General features: G+C 37.9%; 1 protein-coding gene across 8 annotated transcripts in view; it reads left to right on the top strand.

The window, feature by feature from the left end:
* Window positions 1–25,747, top strand: part of rbfox3b (RNA binding fox-1 homolog 3b) — a 997,536-nt gene that overhangs the window by 6,381 nt on the left and 965,408 nt on the right. For 5 of the 8 annotated variants that reach the window (XM_087243785.1, XM_087243780.1, XM_087243771.1 and 2 more), the window contains exon 2: window positions 15,949–16,051. The gene's annotated coding sequence lies outside the window, so the exon portion shown is untranslated. Of the gene's footprint in view, window positions 1–15,670; window positions 15,788–15,948; window positions 16,052–22,323; window positions 23,179–25,747 lie in introns of those variants that run through there. The other 3 variants (XR_015480258.1, XR_015480257.1, XM_087243783.1) reach the window with 3 other exon arrangements.

The following is a 25,747-nucleotide window of genomic DNA, read 5'->3' as shown; positions in this document are numbered from 1 at the left end:
GTTTTAAAGTTAAAGGGCACCTAGGTTACCCCTTTTTTCAGATTTAAAATAAGTCTTTTGCGTCTCTAAAATGTGTATATAAAGTTTCAGATCAAAATACCCATCACATTTTTCATTATACCTTTTACAAGATGCTGTTTTATACTGATTTCCAGTAGGGGGTGGTTTTTTTACGTACTGCGCCTTTAAGCCGAGTTCTGCCCGCCTACTGTTTCTACATGCCTCCTCCCTCAGCTGCCTCAGACAACAGACAGACTTAAAGGAAGAAGGTCTCATGTAGCGTTTGTTAGATACTACAGTAAGAACTAACCTTTACTAATCAGTATTATGAAGTTGCATTGAGTCACACACAATATCGTTACAAAGTTAACGCGCGCGCACACACACACACAGATACACACGCACACGCACACACAGGCAGGCAGGCAGGCAGGCAGGCAGACAGACAGAGCGTGCTTAGCTTAGTTAAGGCTAACCTCAAGTACTGTGTGGATATCTGTTATGCTAATGTACAAAATAAACCTGATTTAACTTCCATAAACCGGGATTGAAGCGTCTTCTTTTATAATTGTTCTGACACGCGGCTGTGCTGATTAAGTAAAGCTGTAGTAAAACGCTGTAATTAATTACACACGTGCTCTGTTTTAAAACAATTTAAACATGTGAAACTCACTCTTAATCACATTTGATGATGATTGCTGATCCTAGCGAACAGAACAGACCTTTTATTCCCGGTTGCTTTGTGTATGTCTGTCTGGTCTTGTTGACATATACACGTGACTACCGGGACATGTTAATGCACGCAGCTGTCAATCAATTCGGTGGGCGGGGGGATCGCACACCTACGTAATGGTGCGATCGATTTGAAAAGAGCTCCAATTGGCCGACCCTTTTTTTTTTGTAGTTAAATAGAAAAAAAAGGACTGGGTGTGTTCATATCACCCCAGTATGATGGTCTATACACTATACCAACACACAGATCTGTCCAAACAGCTTGAAAAGTAGATTTTTTTTTTTTACCATAGGTGCCCTTTAAATTTAATTTAGTTAAATGAATTTTTTTTATTCATTACTAAAAAAAACTCACATTATTAGCATTTAACACTTAATAAATAACATGAGGTGTACCCGAGGTGACCAGTCATTTATTCTATGTTAACTTAATCGATTCCTGTCGGGACAATATGAATGAATGGTGTGAAACTTGCACTTTTTGCGGTGTAATTATTATTTTTTTTGTTAAAAAAAGTTAGGCTTTTAGACTGCATTATTAAACCTTGCGCTCCAGTTATGACTTATGATGTATTAAACACAGTACAAAGACAGGAATCTAAAGGCAAAACGCACTGTCTAGAATTCAAATTGCTTATTAAAAATTAAACGTTTATGCAAGTCTTAAATAAAATCAATGTCAAAGTTGCAGTTAAAATAACCCTTTTCATTATGTTGCTTTACTAGAATATCATAGAATCTCAGGTCTGTGTTTGCAGTTGTGCTCATACAGTATATATACAGTATATATTTCATTTATTTTCTTTTTCTTCCTACAAGTCTCACTCAGAAACAGACTGCACAAGGCTTGACTGCTGTGACCTTGTTAACGGTCAAATAATGATGAATTCTTGCTGAAAGAATGCTTAATTAAATGTTTTAAATGTTTTTAGGGCATGCAAAAATGTTTTGCTTTTTCAAGATATAATCACAAGTACAGCAGAAGTGCATGTTTTTAGTGTGTATGCAATAGGGAAGTTTTCTAAGTAACTTCACAGTAATGAACAGGAAATTAACAGAATCTGAGATCAAATATGAGACATTATTAATGGAAATTAACTGCTGTTAAAAATTAGCTTAGGTTATAATCTGCTGTCGAAAACTAGCCTAGAGCACCGTCCGCTGTTAAAAACTAGCCTAGAGCGCTTGCTGCTATTGTTAAAACTGGCCTACAGTGCCGCCTGCTTTTAAAAACTAGCCTAGAGCACCATCTACTGTTGTTAACTAGCCTAGAGCACGGTCTGCTGTTAAAAAGTAGCTTAGAGTGCCATCTACTGTCATAAACTAGCCTTGAATGTCAGGCTAGAGCATTATCTGCTGTTTAAAAACTAGTCTAGAGCATTGTCTGCATTTTTAAAAGTATGCTAGAATGTCGCCTGTTAATAAAAACCAGCCTAGAGCGCCATCTGCTATTAAAAACTAGCCTAGAACACTGTCTGCTGTTAACAACTAGACCAGAGCACCATCTGCTTTTGTTAAAATCTAGCCTAGAGCACCATCTACAGTTAAAAACTAGCCTAGAGCGTTGTCTACTCTTTAAAACTACCCAGGTGTGCCTTTGCTGTTAAAAGCTAGATTGCAATCTGCTGTTACAGTTTTTCTTAGTTGTTTACACACAATTACTTACTACAGACACAATTTCTACAACATGTAATTGAAACACCAACCCCCTGAACCAATTCTGCTAAACTACAAGCACAATTCCTGCTTTTCACTCAAGTTGCAGATTTACAACACACTTTTTTCAAAACGCTACACACAATTCTCAGCATTTTACACAATTTTCATGCAGAAAATCTTTTGTTTTCACATGGAACACACTATCATTCACAATTGTAAAGTCAGTTGTCCTACTTTGCATACTAACTCATCACATGAGTAAACACTTGTCTCAAAGAATTTCAGTTTAGAAATCAGAGCTCATCTGGATCATAACTGGTTCACTGCTGCTGTCATAAACTAGCCTAGAGAGCCAGCTGCTGTCATAAACTAGCCTAGAGCGCCAGCTGCTGTCATAAACTAGCCTAGAGCGCCATCTGCTGTCATAAACCAGCCTAGAGCGCCCTCTGCTGTCATAAACTAGCCAAGAGCGCCAGTTGCTGTCATAAACCAGCCTAGAGCGCCATCTGCTGTCATAAACCAGCCTAGAGCACCAGCTGCTGTCATAAACCAGCCTAGAGCGCCCTCTGCTGTCATAAACCAGCCTAGAGCGCCATCTGCTGTCAAACTAGCCTAGAGCGCCATCTGCTGTCATAATCTAGCCTAGAGCGCCAGCTGCTGTCATAAACTAGCCTAGAGCGCCAGCTGCTGTCATAAACTAGTCTAGAGCGCCAGCTGCTGTCTTAAACTAGCCCTAGAGCGCCATCTGCTGTCATAAACTAGCCTAGAGCGCCATCTGCTGTCATAAACCAGCCAAGAGCGCCAGTTGCTGTCATAAACTAGCCTAGAGCGCCCTCTGCTGTCATAAACTAGCCAAGAGCGCCAGTTGCTGTCATAAACCAGCCTAGAGCGCCATCTGCTGTCATAAACCAGCCTAGAGCACCAGCTGCTGTCATAAACCAGCCTAGAGCGCCCTCTGCTGTCATAAACCAGCCTAGAGCGCCATCTGCTGTCAAACTAGCCTAGAGCGCCATCTGCTGTCATAAACTAGCCTAGAGCGCCAGCTGCTGTCATAAACTAGCCTAGAGCGCCAGCTGCTGTCATAAACTAGCCTAGAGCGCCAGCTGCTGTCTTAAACTAGCCCTAGAGCGCCATCTGCTGTCATAAACTAGCCTAGAGCGCCATCTGCTGTCATAAACCAGCCAAGAGCGCCATCTGCTGTCATAAACCAGCCAAGAGCGCCATCTGCTGTCATAAACCAGCCTAGAGCGCCATCTGCTGTCATAAACTAGCCTAGAGCGCCATCTGCTGTCATAAACCAGCCTAGAGCGCCATCTGCTGTCATAAACCAGCCTAGAGCGCCATCTGCTGTCATAAACCAGCCTAGAGCGCCATCTGCTGTCATAAACCAGCCTAGAGCGCCATCTGCTGTCATAAACCAGCCTAGAGCGCCATCTGCTGTCATAAACCAGCCTAGAGCGCCATCTGCTGTCATAAACCAGCCTAGAGCGCCATCTGCTGTCATAAACCAGCCTAGAGCGCCATCTGCTGTCATAAACCAGCCTAGAGCGCCATCTGCTGTCATAAACCAGCCTAGAGCGCCATCTGCTGTCATAAACCAGCCTAGAGCGCCAGCTGCTGTCATAAACCAGCCTAGAGCGCCAGCTGCTGTCATAAACCAGCCTAGAGCGCCAGCTGCTGTCATAAACCAGCCTAGAGCGCCATCTGCTGTCATAAACCAGCCTAGAGCGCCAGCTGCTGTCTTAAACTAGCCCTAGAGCGCCATCTGCTGTCATAAACCAGCCTAGAGCGCCATCTGCTGTCATAAACCAGCCTAGAGCGCCATCTGCTGTCATAAACCAGCCTAGAGCGCCATCTGCTGTCATAAACCAGCCTAGAGCGCCATCTGCTGTCATAAACCAGCCTAGAGCGCCAGCTGCTGTCATAAACCAGCCTAGAGCGCCAGCTGCTGTCATAAACCAGCCTAGAGCGCCAGCTGCTGTCATAAACTAGCCTAGAGCGCCATCTGCTGTCATAAACTAGCCTAGAGCGCCAGCTGCTGTCTTAAACTAGCCCTAGAGCGCCATCTGCTGTCATAAACTAGCCAAGAGCGCCATCTGCTGTCATAAACTAGCCAAGAGCGCCATCTGCTGTCATAAACTAGCCCTAGAGCACCATTTGCAATTGTAAACTAACCAAGAGCGCCATCTGCTGTTATAAACTAAGCTTTGAATTGTTTCTGTAGAGAAACATGCATTTTGAAAATTGCAGAATGTTTTTTTTTTTTTTTTTTTTGCCAGAGCTACAGTGTGCAGTGCTTCTGCTGGATAGAAACCTCCTGAATTTCTGACACACACACCTACACACATGCACAGTCAGTGGATCGTTTATTTTCTGTCCTCTGTTATCTCTTGTTCACCTTGTTCGCTCCTGTCTGAACCTGTTGGCTCTGTCACGTCTGACCTCAGATCTGTCTTTATCAGAGATCACAGTTTGTCCGCTGTTTCTCCACAGTCTGTCGCTCCTACACAAGTCTCTCTGATTTGTGTTTTTGTCGCCTTTTTTGACTTTGATGGCCTGAACTCTGTATGCTGGAATGTGTTTTAATAATCTCATCTTTCTTCTCATTCTGGATTCATTTTGTTAACATTTTTTTGTTTGTCTTTGCTATGATGACAGTACATAATACTTTACTTGTTATTTTCCAGGATACTTACATTTGGCTGAAAGTGACATATGAAGTCTTAGCTTGATTAGAAAAGTCTAATTAGGCAAGTCATTGGATTATAGTGGTTCGTTTTGTAGCCAATCAAACAGAAAGGATAAACCCAAATGGTTATTAAGAAGAAAATAATAATATTAACCTTAATTTATTCATTTGTTTTTCTTTGGTTTAGTCCCTTATTGGTCAGGGGTTACCACAGTGGAATGAACTGCCAACTATTTCAGCATATGTTTTACACAGTGTATACCCTTCCAGACGCTACCCAGTGCTAGGAAACACCCATACACTCAAATTCATACACACAATCACTCTGGCCAGTTTAGATTATTCAATTACCCTATATTGTAGGCAGTTTTATTTCAAGTATGGATTGGTTAAAGTGCAGTGCATGCTATATAATGATACACCATATTGATGGTTTGCAGTGAGGGGTATTGAAGTGTTCATCAGCCTGATGGTCTAAGGGAAGAAGCTTTCCTTCAGCCGGCTGATGCGTGACCGTATGCTGCGGAACCGTCTGCCTGAGGGTAGCAGAGAGAAAAGTGTATGGCTTGGGTGGCTGGAGTCGCTGATAATTCTCTTGGCTTTCCTCATGCACCACCTGGTGTAGATGTCCTGGAGGGAGGGAAGCTCTACTACGAGTCCAGCAGTTCGCACAATCCTATGTAGACCTTTGCGATTGCTGCTGGTGCTATTTCTAAACCAGGTGGTGATACAGCCAGACAGGATGCTCTCCACAGTGCAGGAACGAGCGGAGGATGTGGGGGCTCATTACAAACCACCTGAGACGCCTGAGGAAGAAGAGGCGTTGTTGTGCCCTCCTCAGCATGCGTCCGTGTGAGCAGTCCATGTCAAATCCTCAGCGACGTGTACTCTAAGAAACTTGAAAGTGCTGACTCTCTCCACTTGTGTCCCGTTGATGGTGATGGGGGTGTGTTCTCTCTTCTCTCCTGAAATCCACCACCAGGGGTCCTTTCTCTCTTGATTACTCAGTTAGCTGGATTTGGATATTGACGATTTGACTCGATCCAGGATCGTTTCGTTCTTCAAAGCTGATCCAAGACTTGTTGTCATGGCAACAGTTCTGCTAGCTCAAACCTGATCGGGAGCAGGTTCAATTCATATAAACAGGATTAGATCGGGTCAGTTCATGCAAAGAAAGTACTGAAAGTATGTACCAAATGCTGATATTTTCTTACAGTAGTAGTTATATACACTTGGGAAAATAGTAACTATTTTTAACTATATATAAAGTTATATATTAATAAAACTTAGGCAATCTGCACTCCGAAATGAAAGTACAAAGACTGCCATCTGGTGGTGCAAAGAGAAAACTTATTGATATGAACTTTTTAGATCGCTGTAGTACAATTTGTGTATAATAGAAATGCATAATATGTGACTTTTTTAAAAAGCAATAATACATATGCAGTCATAAACATGTTTTGACAGCTAATATTACAGTGATTTTATGCTTCACAAAAGTTGCAGACACCTTTACCAAAATCAAAAGGCTTTTGTAAACATCCAGTTTTTCCATACAGCGATTAAAAAACGGCTACTACAATAAAGAGAATCTTTTCTAAATGTAGAACTAAATACATTGATATGCATTGAAATACATGATAAATACTCTTGACACATGAAAAGCTAAAGTTATTGTGTATCATATTTAACAAACCGTTTACTGCTAATTTGCTCGCATGGATAATTGAATATTAATCAGATGATGTCATTACGCTGCTGTGCTGTCAGGCAATTGCTGATCATGATTAGGAGGATCGATAGATCTGTCCTTCACAACACACGCAGCAATCTCAGATCAGTTTATCCAGACATTCTAATCTGATTCGCGAACTTGTTTGAAGAACCAAATTATCGAGAGGTCAGTTATCGAGATGAAAAGATCCAGGATCTGTCAAATCATCTTGGATCATTTAAGCGAGGTACGAAGAATGGACCCCAGCTCCTTGCTTTTGCTGATGTTGATGTTTTAATATCCGAGAGTGTGTTCTAATTCTATTGGTTGCTTTAACTGTACCGCGAGCAATACTGCCATCAAATGGTGTTTCCTTGTATTGCATCATTAATTTACTAATTCTGAAACCAAACCTTTACTGAGAAGCAGCATTTTAAAAACTCCCTCGCGGGCCGAATAAAAGTGCTCAGCGGGCCTCAAATGGCCCACGGGCCGTAGTTTGCCCACTTCTGCTATAGCGCATGTGTTTGCACTGTGGGGGAAACCGGAGCACTCAGAGAAAACCCTAACATGGGGAGAACATGCAAACTCCACACAGAAATGCCAACTGGCCCAGCTGGGACTTAAACCAGCAACCTTGCTGCCAACCTTAAAATTATTATATTTAATATATGTTAACTTTTATTTTAGACAAACTAAAAGAAATACGATCTTCTCCAGAGGAAAAATGTCCTTGCTTCCTTTAAGAATGAAGATATCCCAGGAGGGCTGATAATAGTGTTGTTAGACTGTAGAGCTGATCTGCTGTATATAAGAGACTGGCAGTGACGGCAGCAGCTCGGAATCTCACACACATTAACACCTGAAATAGACACATGTGAAGAGGACAAATGTAGCTGATGGACACAGGCTTTTACACCTCTGACCATCAGCTGAAAGACTCTGATGGACACTCTCTGGATGAGCGGCAACTGAAGAGAGAGTTTCCATAAAGAGCCCCGGTCCATTTCTGCTGGAGAGCTCATTGCTGTACTTGCACGCACCGCACACAGGCATAGATTTTATTTATTTTATGATTTTTTTTTTTCATGTGTAATGGTGTTCTATAGTTTCATTGTGTCATAGTCTATATATTATATATTTTATAATGATTGTATAAAATGTGTTTTTTTTTTTTGTTTTGTACTTATGTTGGCTAATTATTATTATTTTTTTTAAATTGAAATCTCTACTGTGATTTATTTTTAATATAATTGTAATATTTAAAAATACTACTGCAACTTTTAATAATATTAATAATAATAATAATAATAATAATAATAATAATAATTATTATTATTATTATTATTATTATTGTGAATGTAATCTTAAGTCTCAATAACAAATATTGTTACAAAAAGTTATTTTAAATGAAATAAAACCCTAAATAATAATAATAATAATAATAATAATAATAACAATAATACACAGTTTTATAAAACTAAAATTCTCTTAATTTCTACTGGAAAGGCCTGTTCTGTGCACACACACCCAGAAACCTTTTTATTTATTTATTTTCCAATAATGTAGTATTGTAGATTTTATTAAAACTTTTAAAATTGTCTTTTTTTTTTGTGTGTTTTTTTTTCTTTTAAATTAAAATCTGCATTGTAATGATTTATTAATAAAAAAATTAATTATAATAATATTTAAATATACTACTACAACTTTTTTTTAAATAATAATCTCAGTTGGGTGTCACGTAGGGTAGCATGATCGCCTCAAAGCAAGAAGGTCGCTGATTTGAGCCTCGGCTGGGTCAGTTGGCATTTCTGTGTGTTTTTGCATGTTTGCATGTTTGCATGTTCTCCTCGTGTTGGCATGGGTTTCTTCCGGGTGCTTCAGTTTCCCCCGCAAGTCCAAAGATGTCGTACAGGTGATTTTGGTAAGCTAAATTGGCCGTAGTGTATGTGTGTGAATGTAAGAGTCTGTGGGTGTTTCCCAGGGATGGATTGCAGCTGGAAAGGCATCTACTGGATAAGCTGGCCATTCATTTCACTGTGGTGACCCGAGATTAATAAAGGGACTAAGCCGAAAAGAAAATTAATGAATAATCTCAGTAATAAAATACTGTTGCTGAATAAGGCAGAAATAAATGCAACAAAACATTAAATAACAAATGATATATAAAAAATAATACTAAGTCACAATTAAATAAACTTAAAATAAGCGGTAAAATTGTTCAATAAAGCTCAAATTGAATATATCAACAATCATTGTAACAGTATGGTAATAACAGTACCGCTGCTTTGACAGTGTGTGTTTGTTTGCATGTGCTCTGGAGCGTCAGACGCTGATGTGGGCTGGCTGGTTTGGGTTGGTTAAGGCTGGGTTAATTCGGTTCAGGCTGATGTGTCGTAGAGTGACATGGGAAGCAATTAATGAGGACGAGTCTGGCGAAGCCTCCGGCTGAGAGCTGTGAACCTGAAGACTGACGCATTCAATCAACAACACCACATCTGCCCTCCAGCTAAAGTCTGCCTGTCTGACTGCTGTCTGTCTGCCTGATACACACACACACATAGACATACACACATACTTGTATACATGGTTTACAGGGACAGTCCATTGACGTAATTTATACAGTAAAACAAAAAATGCTTATCTGGCCGTACCCCTAAAGCCGACTATTACGCCCCAAGTCTAGGGGAAACAAAAAGGGCATAATAAACAAAGAACAAACAAATGTGTTGGGGTGGTGGATTTCCCAAACTAAACAAAACTTAAGGCAAAAGATTCCCTTCGGTCGACAACCAAACTCGCACACTCAATTGAGAGTATATATGAAGATATTTATCATAGAAAAATAGGGTTTATATAAATGAGCATTTCGTCAGGGTGACCACAGGCCAACAAAAGAATCTATAAAATAAATCCACTAAATTACCTATTACTATTTAAATAAAAATACAAGAATCTTACCTTACTCCCTAACATAAACAGGTCAAAAATAATCAAATAAATAGGCAGGTCACCCCTACACGCTCAAACTCTCAAAAAATATTCAAGCACAGGATGGTCATCAATACAAAGTTGATTATTGTTGGTCGTCGGCCGAAGGGGTGAGGGAAACCCAGGAGCTCCACTCCAAACACCGAACGCAGCAGAAATGAGCTCCCCGATTCCTGCCGGAAGCTCCCTTTTAAACAGGCCTCGTAGACCAGAAGCCAATCAGAGCAGGGAATCACGCCGGCGTGGGAGCCTATAAGACAACAGAAAAACAGCAAGGAGGCGGGACAAAAGAAAAAGAGTACAAACCGCAATAATAGACAAATAAATAAACTTCAGTCATAACACCGACTCTCACATAAAGCATAGCAAATGTTTTATTTCACAAGACCTTAAGTATGATTTAAAAGCGTTTTGATTGTGAAGAGAAGTTTTATAAACTAATTTCGTGCTATGATTGATCTCTGCTGGTCTCCCAAGCCTACAATAAAAAGCTAATTTTGTTTTCCCTCCTTATCTCCGTTTTAGAAAATAAATAAGAAGACCACAATAAAATATGAACAATTCAATACCAACTGGATGATAAAATTAACAAAAATAATCAATCTAAGTTAAAAGCAATGGCAAAAAGGGAATCTTAGAAAGTTTCTCAAAACATTCCAGAGAAACGGCAGTCCTGATGCTGGTGGGTTGGCCATTCCATAACTTGTGTGCACTGTACGAAAAAGCACGACCACCCATAGTTTTCAGTTTACAGCATGGCTGATTGCAGATTAAGAACGAAGACTGCGGGTGGGAATTGCCAGAGTTACCAGGTCACAAATGTAGTCAAGTTCTAGCCCATGCACTGCTTTGTATGTTAAAATCAGAGTCTTAATCAATACATGATATGAGGGTCAAATGCACCCGGGCACGGTTCGGATGGCGTAGAGTGAATATGTCCTGAGTTTCCAAAATGCTGTTATGAACACCACTGCAAATACAAATAAACAAAAAGGAGAATTCTTTTAAAGCACTCTAAGGGACTGATCACACCGAATTGATGTTTTTTTTGCATTGAGAGGTGCATCTGTTTCAATTCATCTTTATTTCTATAGCTCTTTGTGTCAGAGCAGCTTAAAATAGAGGATAATGGTGATTTGAAACAGTTTTAGTTCAGTTTTCAGTGTTTAAGTTCAGTTCAGTTTAGTTCAGTTCAGTTCAGTGTGGTTCTATATTCACTGTTGAGAGTCCAAACACTGAAGAGCAAATTCATCGATGCACAGCTTCACAAGTCCATGCAAGCTAGTGGAGACAGCAGCAAGGAAAAAACTTCACCAATTGGCGAAACTGAAGGAGAAAAAACTTTAAGAGAAACCAGGCTCAGTTGGGCACGACCACCCGCAGTCAAGGCGCCGGAGGTTGAAGACTCGTCTGTCCCTGGAGTAGAGGTCTGCATTCCCGCGGCTGTCCCGCGGGCGCCGCAGGACCTGACCAGATTTCTGCGGCGCGGGAATAAATTTCCGAATAAATCGCGGGAGCGGTCGGTAACGGGTTTAATTTGGGACGGGAGCGGGCTGTCTAGCAATATCGCGGATATTGCTATGCGAATAAGGGAGAGAGAGAGAGAGAGAGAGAGAGAGAGAGGGAGAGGGAGAGGGAGAGGGAGAGGGAGAGGGAGGGAGAGAGCTTTGCCTGTGTGTGTGCTTGGTGCTTGTGTGTGTGTATGTTAGTGCGCGCGCGCAAATGAGAGAGAGAGAGAGGGAGAGAGAGAGCTTTCCCAGATAGCAAAATACACTCGGGCCAGTTCCGGCTAGATTCTCGCCTGCCGGAGACTTACCACTCGGCCCGGCTCCGGCTGCCGGACTCGGGCTGGATGCTTGTGGACTCACTGCCCGATTCGCGCCAGATACGGCGGCCGTAAGCGAGCCGACGCTGCCGCATCCGCGCCAGAATCGTGCGCTGCGGCCCGGAGCTGGCGCGACTCAGTATTTATATACCTTTATATAAAACCTTTTGGTATTACATTGGTACTTGATACATGGTATTACAAGCCTTTGAGTTGATATAACAGCAAACGCCTGTATGTCTGCTTGGTGCTTGTGTGTGTGTGTGTGTGTTAGTGCACGCGCGCGTGCGTATGAAAGAGAGAGAGAGAGCTTTGACTGTGTATGTGTGCTTGGTGCTGTGTGTGTGTTTATACAGACAGCTTAGCTGTCTGGACTGTATAGCTGGGTGATTATCAGTTTTGTTCTCCCCCGCTCTTTAGCGGGATCGGGCGCGGCGATCAGAAAACGGGGCGGGTCGGGCAGCGGGACAACAAACTCTTAATATAAGCGGGAGGGGTCGGGTTCGGGCTAAAACCTGGCGGGTGCGTCCGGAAGCGGGATTCAAAATTTAGTCCCGCGCAGATCTCTACCCTGGAGTCTCACAGGAATCAGTCTCAAGCTCTCCACCTCTCCATGACCATCACAGCAGCTGCTCAGGATACGGCCTGGTCCGGGATTATGAAAACCTTGGGATCAGCTCTTCACAGGAATGGATTTTGGATGGTTTACTAACAGCCACGAGCATTTTTTTTTGTCGATGTGAGCTGTCAACTTTGAGCGGAAAAATCGTGTTACCTTTTTTAAATCCCCCAATCATCCAATCAAATGACAGCAGAGGCGGGGTTTCTGTTGAGGTGACAGCAATGTTTGTGTTAAGACGACTATAGAGACTTTTAAAGATGGAGGAGAGACTAGTGGTTGCTGTTTCAAGAAATCCAGAGCTGTATGACTTTACATATCTTGAATATCCCAATATTATTAAATATTATGCAAAAGGATGCAAAAAGTGAACCGCACTACCTTTTATTCTTGTCAACAAAAAAGGCAGTGAGGTGCTCTTCGCTTTTTGGAACAGAAAAGCATGTTTGGTGTGATCGGCGCCTAAAAGTTAAATAATAAACACTTTATTTTTAAGTGCCCACAATATCAATAAGTATATCTAGTGATGGGTGAACTACAGAAGAGCTGTGCGGGTCTTGTTGATAGTTTACCCAAATATAAATATACAATTTTTATAATTTGCTTGTTTGAAGCTTTTGACTTTTTTATTTAGTTTGAACCCAAAAGAAGATATTTGGAGAAATGTCTCAGTGGAGGTCTCGATCTCTGCATTGCTCAAAGCATACTATGTTGTGCTCGTGATTAGTCTCGGACATTGAGATTTTCTTCACCTGTAATCCACCGATCAGCTCTGGGTCGCAGGTTAAACTCTCTTTGGCTTTATTAATGTGATTTTGATCTTCGTTTCTGTCATCTGGCCTCGCAGAGATGCATTGTGGGTAATTTAATAAAGGCGGACAAAGTGATTCAGATCAAATCAAGCCAAATATCCAAGTGTTTATTTCACAGATCAGAATCGACTGATGAGTCTGTCTGGGTTTATTTCTGTCTGCTTTGCTCAATTGTGTGTGTGTTTTGACTGTTCTTGCCGCAGGCTGGTGATTTTGGCTGAGGAAGAGGTGAATGCCAAGCGTGTGTGTTTACAGACATGCATATGTGTGTGTGTGTGTGTGTGTGTGTGTGTGTGTGTGTGTGTGTGCGTATGTGTGAATGGATTGGTCTATCAGCAGCGAGTCCCCGTGGAGCTTCAGCCAAAGAATCACGGGTTACTTCATTGTTCTCGGATCATAACACACTTCTAATTGGCAATTCCTCTTTTTAATTGAATCTGGTGGCATTGAGAATAACACAGGTGTGTGTGTGTGTGCGTGTAAGAGATCATAAATCTTACATAGGGCTGTGCGATATTGACAGGAAATGATATCTCATTGTTTTTTATCAATAACTAAAGTGTGTTTTGTGTTTTTGATTCCATAATTTGTCCATCTAATGTCAGTTTACACTAGGCTAATTGATTAAATTATTGATTAATTGATCAATCAATCAATCATCCAGTCAATTCATCTGTCTGTCTGTTTGTTCGTCCATATATCTATCCATCCATCAATCAGTTAATCCATCAATCAATTAGTCCAAGCTATCAATCAGTCCATCCAACTGTCCGTCCGTCCATTCGTTCATTCCATCAAACCATCCATCTGTATGTCTGTTCAATCATCAATCAGTCCATCCATTCATCCATCCATCTATCAGTTTGTAGGTCAATTAGTCTGTCTATCAACCAATCAGCCAATTCAATCAATCCATCCAGCTGTTTGTCTGTCAATCAATTAGTTCATCAATCAATTAATTAGTCCATCAAGCAATCTATCAGTCCATCTGTCCATGTGTTTGTTCTTTCCATCAATCCACCCATTTGTCCATCCGTACGTCAGTCTAGAGATCTGCGCGGGACTAAATTTTGAATCCCGCCCGCACCCGCCAGGTTTTAGCCCGAACCCGGCCGCAGGAATGCAGACCTCTACGTCAGTCCATCCATCAGTTTGTACATCAATTAGTCTGTCAATCAGTTCATCAATCAATCAATCCATCCAACTGTTTGTCTTTCCATCTATCAATCTGTCCGTTCATCAATCAGTCAATCAATTAGGCATCGATAAATCAATTAGTCCATCAATCAATTAATTAAACCATCAAACCATCAGTCCGTCTATTCATTCCATCAATTCATCCATTCGTCTATTCGTTCGTCAATACGTCCATCAGTTTGTGCATTAATTCATCAATTAATCTCTCCAACCATCAATCTGTCCAATCAATCAATTAGTACATCAATCAATCCATTTATTTGTTCATCAATCCATCCATCAGTTCGTGCATCAATAAGTCTGTCCAACTGTATGTCATTCGATCCATCAATCTGTCCAATCAATCAACTAGTCAATCAATCAATCCATCCGTTCATCCATCCGTATGTCTGTGCAATCCATCAATCCGTCCATCTATCAGTTTGTACATTTATTAGTCTGTCAATAAGTCAATCAATTCATCAGTCAACCCATCCAACTGTTTGTCTGTCCATTCATCAATGTCCAATCTATCAATTCATCCATGAATCAGTCAATCAATCAGTTCATCAAGCAATCAATCAGTCCATTCGTTCGCTCATTCCATCCGTCCGTCAGTCAATCCATCCATCAGTTAGTCTGTCTATCAATCAATCAGTCAATCAATTCATCAATAATCCATTCAACTGTTTGTCCATCCATCAATCTGTCAATTTAATCCAATCTGTCAGTCTGTCAATCAGTCCATCAGTCCATCAGTCAATTAATCAAGCAATCAATCAATCCATCAATCAACCAATCAATTAGTCCATCAATCAATCAGGCATCAATAAATCAGTCTGTCAATTCATCCAACTTTCCATCAGTCTGTCAGTCCATCAATCAGCCCATCAATCAATCAGTTCATCAATCAACCAACCAATGATCAATATTAACAGTATAGACATTTAAAATGTTTCCATTTTCAAACAAATTAATTTTTCAAATTATTTACTTTTTATTAGTTAGTTACCAAGACAACTTTTAATTTTCCATTCCATTGTTTTATGCCTATTAGTTTAAATGTATTCACATTTGGAATTGTTGTTGTTGCTGTTGTTGTTATCACTAGTAGTACTATCATATTATTTAGCCTTTTTTGTTTTTTTGCCCTTTTTAGATGACATTTTTTTTTATTATCTGTTTTGTTTCAGTTGTTGACCAATGCAATTGTTTTTAATATAATTTTTAAATGTAAAAAAATTTCATCTAATTTTATTTATTTACATTCTCTGTAAACTATAATATGTAATACTCTTTTGAACTATTAAATTATGCAATTTAGCACATTTTTGGTTAATTATTAACATAAAAACAATTCATTTAAGCAACATTTAATAATTCACAATCTACAGTCTTTTTGACCAAACAAATGTAGTCGCAAGAGACTTTTTTTTTTTTTTTTTTTTACCACAGGAAAAAACCCCAAACTTTTAACATCCAATCAGATTTTAAAAGCTGAAGTGTGTGTTTCGTAATGTGTGACTGGATGGCTTTAAATGAAACAATAACCCTGCCTGATGTGTCTGAGGTGAGATCATCTTTCTCATCTACACACACACACACACACACACACGCTCCCTCGCACAGAGCGACAGACCAATCATTCTCTCTCTCTCTCTCTCTCTCTCTCTCTTCATTTCTCTCATTCTCCCACTCACTGTTCCCTCATTCCTGCTCGTTTGTTTCCAGACCGCAACGTATTTCCAGCATCTCTTCATCAGAGGAAGAGGAGGAGGGACATACGACTTCATTGAGGAGATTACAGCGATCGCGCACACACACAACACACACTGTAAGTACTGAAATCTCTTCATCCCATTGTCGCTTCTGAGTGTTTGTAGATCTCATTCACAGAGGAAAAGGTTCCTTTCTTAGTGTGGCTTCAGTTTGGAGTAATTCAGACAGTCACTAGTTGTCCTCCAGGAAGAGTCTTGAGATGTAAAAAGAGTGTGAGGCAGCACAGATTCTTTGAGATATTTGAGAGTGCGTATTGACACTTAAGGAGAGATTTTGGTAACTTGGGGAATCTGAAGACAGTTTAAGATCTTTTTTTTTATGTCTGGAGAAACATCTGAGAAGCTATAGTGAAAATGAGAGGAGAAATGACTGACGTTTAAAGGGGTCTTATTTGGGGTTTCTTTTTTTAGTTTGAGTGTTATAATAAGGGAAAAGGTTTTTTTTTAATTTATGTCTCAGCATTTTCTCAGATGTTTCTTCTTAAATCTGTAAAATAAATAAAATGTGGATAATAGCCAGGTTATTTGATCATTGATCAGAAATGCCAGTTCATATTGATTCTTTATTTTGTTATCTTGGTAAATCTGAGCACAGTCTGAGATCATCTCTTTGTCATGAGAAATATTGGAGAATTTGGAGACTTGAGCAAAAGTCTCCGTTTTATCTCAGTGAAATGTTTTTAATTTGGCTGTTACTATGGGGAAAGTGTCTTTTTTCACGTATGTCTCAGCATTTTCTCAGCTGTTTCCTCCTTAATTTGTTGGAGAAATGAAATGTGGATAGTAGTCAGATTATTGGATTTTTAAATGTAAATGGTGACTCGCATATTTCTCATCAAAGTATCTTGGCAAATCTGAGCACAGTCTGAGATTATCTCTTTGTCATGAGAAATATCTGAGAATTTGGAGACTTGAGCAAAAGTCTCTGTTTTATCTCAGTGAAATGTAAAGAGAGCATATTTGTAGTTTTGTTTTTCAATGTGTTTAGGATTTCTCAGTTCTCAGTTCTGTCTCAGCATCTTCTCAACTGTTTTTTTCCAAAATTTGTAGGAGAAATAAAACGTAGATCGTAGCTGGATTATTTGATCTTTGATGAGAATTATGCATGTTCATATTTAGATCTAAAGTATCTTGGCAAATATGAGCACAGTTTGAGATGATCTTTAAATATTGGAGAATTTGGAGACTTAAGCTAAAGCCTCTGTTTTGTCTCAGTGAAATGTGAACATTTGTGTTTTCTTTTCAGTGTGTTTATGATGGAAAGAAAAACATTGCCTGTTTCTTAGTTATGTCTCAGCATCTTCTCAGATGTTTCTCCTAAAGTCTGTAGGGAAAAAATGTGGATAATAGCCAGATTAATAGATTTTTGCTGAGAAATGTATGATATCATGATATTTTGATAGGAATCTTGGGTAAAAATCTGAGCACAGTTTTAGATGTTTTGGTGAGAAATACTAGGGACTTCAGAACTATCTAACTTATCTCAGTGAAATGTAGTGGAGCAATGATTGAGACCTTTTAAGAGATATTATTTTGGGTTGCTCTTTTCAGTTTGCTGTAATGAAATAAGTGATTGCTTATTCCTCAGTTATGTTTCAGCATCATCTCAGATGTTTCTCTTAAAATCTCTAGGAGAGCAAAATATGGTTAGCAGCCAGACGAATCAATCGCTGATGATACCTGTAATTGGATGAGAAATGTGTGAGAGCATGTTGGTTCTTTTGATGGCAGTCTTGGCAAATCTAAACACAGTTTGAGATGATTTTTGTCTCATGAGAAATACCCGAGAAGCTGGAAACTGCAAAACTATCTACTTTATCTCAGCGAAATGTAGAGGAGCAATGATTGAGACATTTAATCTCATTTTGGGTTTCTCTTTTCAGTTTTTGTAATGAACAAAATAATTGCTTATTTCTGTTATGTTTTAGCATCTTCTCAGATGATTCTCCTAAAATCTTTAGGAGAACAAAATGTGGTTAGCAGCCAAATTAGTAGATTTTTGGTGAGAAATGAATGAGTGCATGCTAATACTTTTGATGGCAGTCTTGAGTATCTTGGCAAATCTGAGGAAACTTTGACTTTTTTTTTTTTTTTGTAGAAATACCTGAGAAGCTGGAGACTGCAAAATGTTCTACTTTATTTCAGTGAAATGTAGGGGAGCAATAATTGAGACATGTAAATATTTAACTTTTCAGTTATAATAAAAGTGTGATTGCTCATTTCTCAGTTATGTCTCCAGATCTTCTCAGATGTTTCTCCAATTAATCGATCTTAATAAGAGTTTAATGAGAAATGTAGAAGCGCATGTTGATATCTTGATGGCAGTTCTGGGTTCCTTGGCAAATCTGAGCACTGTTTGAGATTAATTTTGCCACGAGAAATACCAGAGTTACCGGAGACCACAAAACTTGCTGCTTTATCTCAGTGAAATATAAAAGAGCAATGATTGAGACATTTCAAGAGATCTTATTGGGAGTTTAATTACTTAGTTATAATTAAATGTATGAGTTCACATTGACATGTTTGAAGCATCTTGGCACATCTGAGCACAGTTTGAGATTACTTTTGTGCCATGAGAAATATTGGAGAAATTGGAGACTTAAGCAAAAGTCTCTGTTTTATCTGAGTAAATGTAAAGAGATCTTATTTGTTGTTTTGTTTTCAGTGTGTTTATAATGAAAACAAATGTTGCTCTTTTTTTGTTGCGTCTCAGCATCTTCTCAGATGTTTCTCCTGAAATGTTTTCTCCTGAAAGAAGCTAGAGACTGCTAAACTCTCTACTTTGTCTCAGTGAAATGTAGAGAAGCAATGATTGAGACGTATGAAAAATATCTTATTTTGAGATTTTCTTTTCAGTCTGTGATAAGAAACTGACTGCTTGTTTCTCAGTTATGTCTCCAAAACTTCTCAGACCTTTCTCCTTGTTGTGATTCGGGATAGATACAAACAACTGAAGGTAAGATCCAAATGCAGGTTTATTCATGGTCAGGCAAGCAATGGTCAATACAGGTATGAACAGGTATGTGCGGGCAAATCCAGAGTCGAAGTCAGTAAACAGGCAATGGGTCGAAAGGCAGGCGGCTAAAACGGATAACTAGGATACAAAGCTAGGTTCAGACACGGAGAAACAAGACAGGAAGAAACGCGTTGAAATGTCACTAAACAGTAAACAAGACTCGGCCAAGTGAAACAGTCTGTGTGCTGCTTAAATACTGTGTGAAATCTGAGTCTGTAACAGGTTTCAGCTGGTGATGTAATCAGGAAGATGAGTGACCAGGCGTGCGTGATTGGAAGAAGTGCATGTATGGAAATGTAGTCCTGGGGAATGCGGAAGTGAAGTTCATGATGAAGAGGAAACCAGCGATCTCCAGAGAATGATCGCTGGTTATCGTAACACTCCTAAAATCTCTAAGAGAACAAAATGTGCTTAGTAGCTGAATTAATTAACCTTTGATGAAGATTTGATAAGAAAAGGGGACTGAAAACCACAAAGCTGTTTACTCGATCTCAGTGTTATGTCGAGGAGCAATGATTGAGACATAAAAAAAGATCTTATTTTGAGATTCTCTTTTCAGTTTGTTATAATGAATATGTGACTGCCTTTCCTAGTTATGTCTCCAAATCTTGTCAGATGTTTCTCCCAAATCTCTAGGAAAACAAAATGTGGCTAGCAGACAAATTAATTGATCTTTTAATGAGAATTTGACGAGAAATGAGAGACTGGAGTCTACAAAACTTCATCCCAGTGAAATGTAGAGGAGCAATGATTGAGACGTATAAAAATATCTTATTTGCAGTTTTTCTTTTTTTTTGTTATAATGATGAGTTATTGCTCATTTCTCAGTTTTGTCTCCAAATCTTTCCCAGATGTTTCTCCTGAAATCTCTAGGAGAACAAAATGGTGCTTCGTAGCCAAATGGAACTTTCTTTGATGTAAAGTTTGAGAAATGTAGAAGCGCGTGTTGTTATCTTTGGCAGTTCAGGCTTCTTTGGCAAATCTGAGCATAGTTTGAGATTAATTTTGTCATGAGAAATAACCAAGTAACTGAAGACTGCAAGACTTGCTACTTTATCTCAGTGAATTGTAGAAGAGCAATGATTGAGACATTGCAAGAGATCTTATTTGGAGTTTATTTTCTTCGTTATAATGAAATATATGAGTTCATATTGACATGTTTGAAGCATCTTGGCACATCTGAGCACAGTTTGAGAAATTTTTTGCCATGAGAAATGTTGGAGAAATTGGAGACTTAAGCAAAAGTTTCTGCTTTATCTCAGTAAGTGTAAAGAGATCTTATTTGTGGTTTTGTTTTCAGTGTGTTTATAATAAATATTGCTCATTTATTTGTCTTGTCTCAACTTCTTCTCAGATGTTTCTGCTAAAATGTTTTCTCCTAAAAGAAGCTAGAGACTGCTAAACTCTCTAGTTTGTTTCAGTGAAATGTCGAGGAGCAGTGATTGAGACATATAAAAAATATCTTACTTTGATATTCTTTTTTCAGTTTGTTATAATAAAAATTTGACTGCTTATTTCTCAGTTGTGACTCCAAATCCTCTCAATTTTCTCCTAAAACTTCTATGAGATCAAAATGTGGTTAACAGCCAAATTAATTGATCTTTATTGAGAGTTCGATGAGAAATTGAGACTGGAGACCACAAAACTGTTTACTTGATCTCAGTGATATGCAGAGAGCAATGATTGAGACAAAAATAAACGATCTTATTTTGAGATTCTCTTTTCAGTTTGGTATAATAAATATGTGCCCACTTTTTCTCCGTTATGTCTCCAAATTTTCTCAGATGTTTCTCCCAAAATCTCTAGGAAAACCAAATGTGGCTAGTAGAGCTGTGAACCTACACTAGTCTCACGGTTCAGTTCGGTTACGATTATCATGCCATCGATTTGGTTCAATTCGATATTTCAGTGCATCACGGTGCATTGACGGTGCTTTTCATACACAGTTTTATATTTTCTGCACAGCAGCAGTTCTTGTATTGAAATGTATGAATATATTTATATTTATATATTATTTGTAATACATATTTGTCATTTAATACAAACAGTCAGATATATAAACTGTAACTTTAAACAAAACGAGCATTTAGCAAATAATATAAACAAATATAAATATCCAGCTCAATTTCTGATCCTTGTCTGGTTCTCTTACACCTCTTTGATTGGTCACACCCTCAACAAAAATGGTTGCGATTGGCTCTTGCGCGCTGCGCTCTTCACAGATGAGTGACACTGAGCGGCAGGCGGCAGTGGCGATCTCACAGCTGATGTATGATAGACACGGTGGAGAAAACTTTGCAGACACACGCTTGTTTCTTTATCTAGACACAAAACAGCCGAGAGGAGAAGAAAAGCCATGCCAGCAGGTCAAATGGGCCACTGTGTGTGTGTGTGAGAGAGAGGGCTAGAGAGAGAGAGAAATGGAGAACTTTCATTCTCTCGATCTCAGTGAAATAGGGGCTTTTGTTGTATATGTCAGTGAAAGACTGATCCAGCAAACACACACAGTGAAATTGTGCACAGTTCATGAGTTTTAAGTAGTTAGAGCGTTGTAAATATTCGCGATCGCCTTCCTCTCGACAGAGCGCATATGAGGTAAATGACATCAGTAATAGCCGGTTAGGATTATTACTGAACCGATACGGAATTGTCCGCGTCTGCGTCGCGGTGCACCGAAGAAATGATTAATTTTGACACCCCTAGTGGCTTGCAGCCAAATTAATTGATCTTTAATGAGAATTTGATGAGAAATGAGAGACTTGAGATTGCAAAACTTTCAACTTCATCTCAGTGAAATGTAGAGGAGCAATGATTGAGACATTTAAAAGTATTAACATGGTCTTTTCTCATCAAAGTCTCATCAAATATAGAAGTATCCGGCTACCAGCATTTTGTTTTGCCCAGAGCTTTTAGGACAAACCTATGAGACATTTGGAGACATAACTGAGAAGTGAGCCATGACTTTTTTATTACAACAAACCGATAAGAGAAACCTCAAATAATATCTCGTAGCCTAGGCTGCTGTATTAACTATGCTAGATTCTTCATGGCTCATTGCTGTCTCGAGTTCAGGAGTTATTCCGTTGCCTTGTTTTTTTTCCTGCAGTAAACTCCTGGCGCTCAGGCTGTGATGAAGCATTTCTCGTCTTCACTTTTATCTCTGTCTGCTGAAAAAAAAAAGCGTGAGTTTGCTGAATATCTGCTGACCTGTTCACCGGCGGAGCTCGTCTTTCAGAAATGTGAAGCGTCTGTTCGCTGATGCTCCATCAGTCACTCTCTTGCGTTTTTTATTTATTTAGTTTTTTCTCTCAGACAGATTGCCGTGTCTCCGGAGGATAGTTGTAGTGTATTAAAGCGCTCGACGCTGCTTTACACACCATCTGCTTGAGCGGAAACAAGACGAGAGGAAAAACACTCAATCCTTCAATGACGCTGAACTGTTCAGAGACACTCCATGATGAACGCCGGCTGAAAGTTTTGACCTTTTATTGCGTTTTATTTTTAGCTGATGCATAAGCAGAAATCATCTCATTACTGGGACTGATGGAAACCTGACAGAAAGCTTTGTTTGTGTTGGATATAAAGAGGGAAAAAAATTAGATTGATGGTTTTTCCGTGTCTCATACAGGTGCTTTTGACGTGTATGGAAATATCAGGAGAAATTAAATTAGTCCTATAGTAGGTATATTAAAGTTGTCCATCACTGACGGCTAGGGTGGTCTTTATGCAGTTTTATAATTGATTATTAGATGGACTTTGGTGTAAATGAGCTGATATGGTTCTCGTGGGACACCTTTTCTTCAGGGGCCATGCGGTAATGCAGGAGATTATGAGAAAGGGAGAACTTCATGGATGGTTATGCAGGTCTTATGCTAGAGCTGTTCATTTTCTGATGGGACATTGTTTGAAGATGTATTTTCATTTTTATTGTATTATTTTCTTATTCTCTGTATAGAGATTTGAATGATTTTAATATATTTAATATGGGTATTTTTATATAAAAATACAAATCACATTCATTGTACTTTGTTTGAGTTTTATTTACTTATTTAAACAAGCCAACGCATCTGTTTAAGTGTGGAATTTCTGGGATTTTTATTTATTCATTAATAATTATTCAATAAATACACAAATTATTAAGTACAAAATAAATACGATTTTAACATGTTTTTTTGCTGGTTTGTTTATTTAGAATTGCATTATATAAATTAAAAACAAAATTATTACAATTTTAACCTGTTTGTTTGTTTGTTTATAACTACATTTATATAAATTAAATACAAAATAATTACAATTTTAACCTGTTTGTTTATTTATTTATTTATTTATAATTACAATATGTAAATTAATTACAAAATAATTAAAATTTTAAACTGTTTGTTTGTTTATTTTTTTATTTATAATTACATTATGTAAATTAATTAAAAAATAATTACAACTTTAACCTGTTTGTTTATTTATTTATTTATAATTACATTATGTAAATTAATTACAAAATAATTACAATTTACCCTGTTTGTTTATTTATTTATTTATTTATATTTACATTATGTAAATTAATTATAAAATAATTACAATTTTAACCTGTTTGTTTATTTATTTATTTAGAATTACATTATGTAAATTAATTACAAAATAATTACAATTTAACCTGTTTATTTATTTATTTATATTTACATTATGTAAATTAATTACAAAATAATTACAATTTTAACCTGTTTGTTTGTTTATTTATTTATTTATAATTACATTATGTAAATTAATTACAAAATAATTACAATTTTAACCTGTTTGTTTGTTTGTTTGTTTATTTATTTATAATTACATTATGTAAATTAGTTACAAAATAATTACAACTTTTACCTCTTAGTTTGTTTATTTTTGATTATTAGATAAATTAAATGCATAATTAATTTTACCTGTTTATTTGTTTATATTATAATTTATGTGTTTACTTGTTTGTTTGTTTGTTTGTTTTTGCTCATTCATTCATTTATTTACTTATAAGTATTAATTAAAATTGGATGCACAAAATATTATAAATTAAATACAATTTTTTTTAACCTGTTATTTTAACCTGTTTATTTATTTATAATTGAATAATACAATTAAATATAAAATGTATTTTTATATTATTATAATTATTTTATATATTAATAATTTAATATTTTTTATAAATTTTATTCAGAAATAAATAACTGTTTTTTTGTTTCATTCATATATTATAACTTTATATAATTAATTGTGTTATTTGAAAAAAAAAATGCCAATACATTCTAACTCAATTTATTATTGAAAAATTTAATTTAACTGTTTCCTTCAGTTCAGTACAAAAAGCATTGTCTTGGCAGGTTTCTTTCTTTCTTTCTTTCTTTCTTTCTTTCTTTCTTTCTTTCTTTCTTTCTTTCTTTCTTTCTTTCTTTCTTTCTTTCTTTCTTTCTTTCTTTTCATCTTTATTGTTCAATTGCAAATCTAATATCAATGAAATCAATCAATTAACTTTGTTTATATATTAATTGAGTTCAGTTAATAAAGCAGCAGTGTTGATTTTAATTTATAATTTGTTTATAATGTATTCATTATATATTTATGTCTTGTATTTATTAGTTGTTAAATCAAATATTTTTTTTGAATTGCTGCATTTTTTAATTCATAGAAGGATGAGGGTGGACTTGATTTCATTTGTCAGAAATAAAATGAATCATAAATAAAATGATCTACAATTCTATTGGAATATACAGTATAGCCCCGCCTACCGTATGCATAACTGATGTCATTATTTTGGTGATCTCTTATTTTGACATTTTGATTATGATAAACATGAGTAAACCGCACATTTTATGTTGTTAGTAATTTTCAAAAGATTGATCGTTTCACTGAAATCTTTAAACTATGTGTGGTCCATCTCTCCTAGTCTTATTTATGCATTGCCAAGTTAAACAACATGTCTGTTAGCTTGACTCTGCGCTCGCCGTTCTCTGGCATGCTAATAACACACCACATCTGTCAATTCCCATTCGATGCGGAATAATTGTGGAGTTATTAAATTCATAAGTGTCTATATATGAATCCAGGGGGCTTCTCTGGAGATGAAAGCAGCGCAGAGAGTGAGTTTTTAATGCGTCTCACCTGTCAGCGCAGGAAATGAGATCAGCGGCACCTTCTGACAGCAGCGATTTAAAAACACAGACACGCCATCATTACAGTCCCTCTGTATTATTACTGACTGGAGAAACACACTGAGCTTCAGCCGTCATGACCGCAGAGCCCGCCACACCAAGAACGATCACTGTAAAGATAAACCTAATAATATTTGGGAAATCGTTCTGTGTTTAAAGGAAAGTTCAGACCACAGGTATAACGATGAGGATATTGAAACCATATCGTTGGGTTCACTTTAGGAAAGATTTTTTTATTGCTAATAAATAAAACACTAACAGCCAGTCCAGCCTGATCACATGAGGACACATAACTGTTATACGTTATGTCAGTTTATGTAAAGTAATGTAATGTGTATTTATACAGCGCATTTATTGTGTATGGCCATACACCCAAAGCGCTTCACAATCTTGAGGAGGGGGGGGGGGTCTCTCCACACCACCACCAGTGTGCAGCATCCACTTGGATGATGCGACGGCTGCCACAGGACAACAGCGCCAGTGCGCTCATCACACACCAGCTATTGGTGGAGTGGAGAGACAGTAATAGTCAATTCGGTGGAAGGGGATGATTGGGA

The sequence above is a fragment of the Danio rerio genome, chromosome 3, assembly GCF_052040795.2.
Source record: "Danio rerio strain M-AB ecotype USA chromosome 3, GRCz13ab, whole genome shotgun sequence".
NCBI classification, from domain to species: domain Eukaryota; kingdom Metazoa; phylum Chordata; class Actinopteri; order Cypriniformes; family Danionidae; genus Danio; species Danio rerio.
Note: the sequence above shows the minus strand (reverse complement) of the source record. Positions and strands in the feature narration are given on the sequence as shown.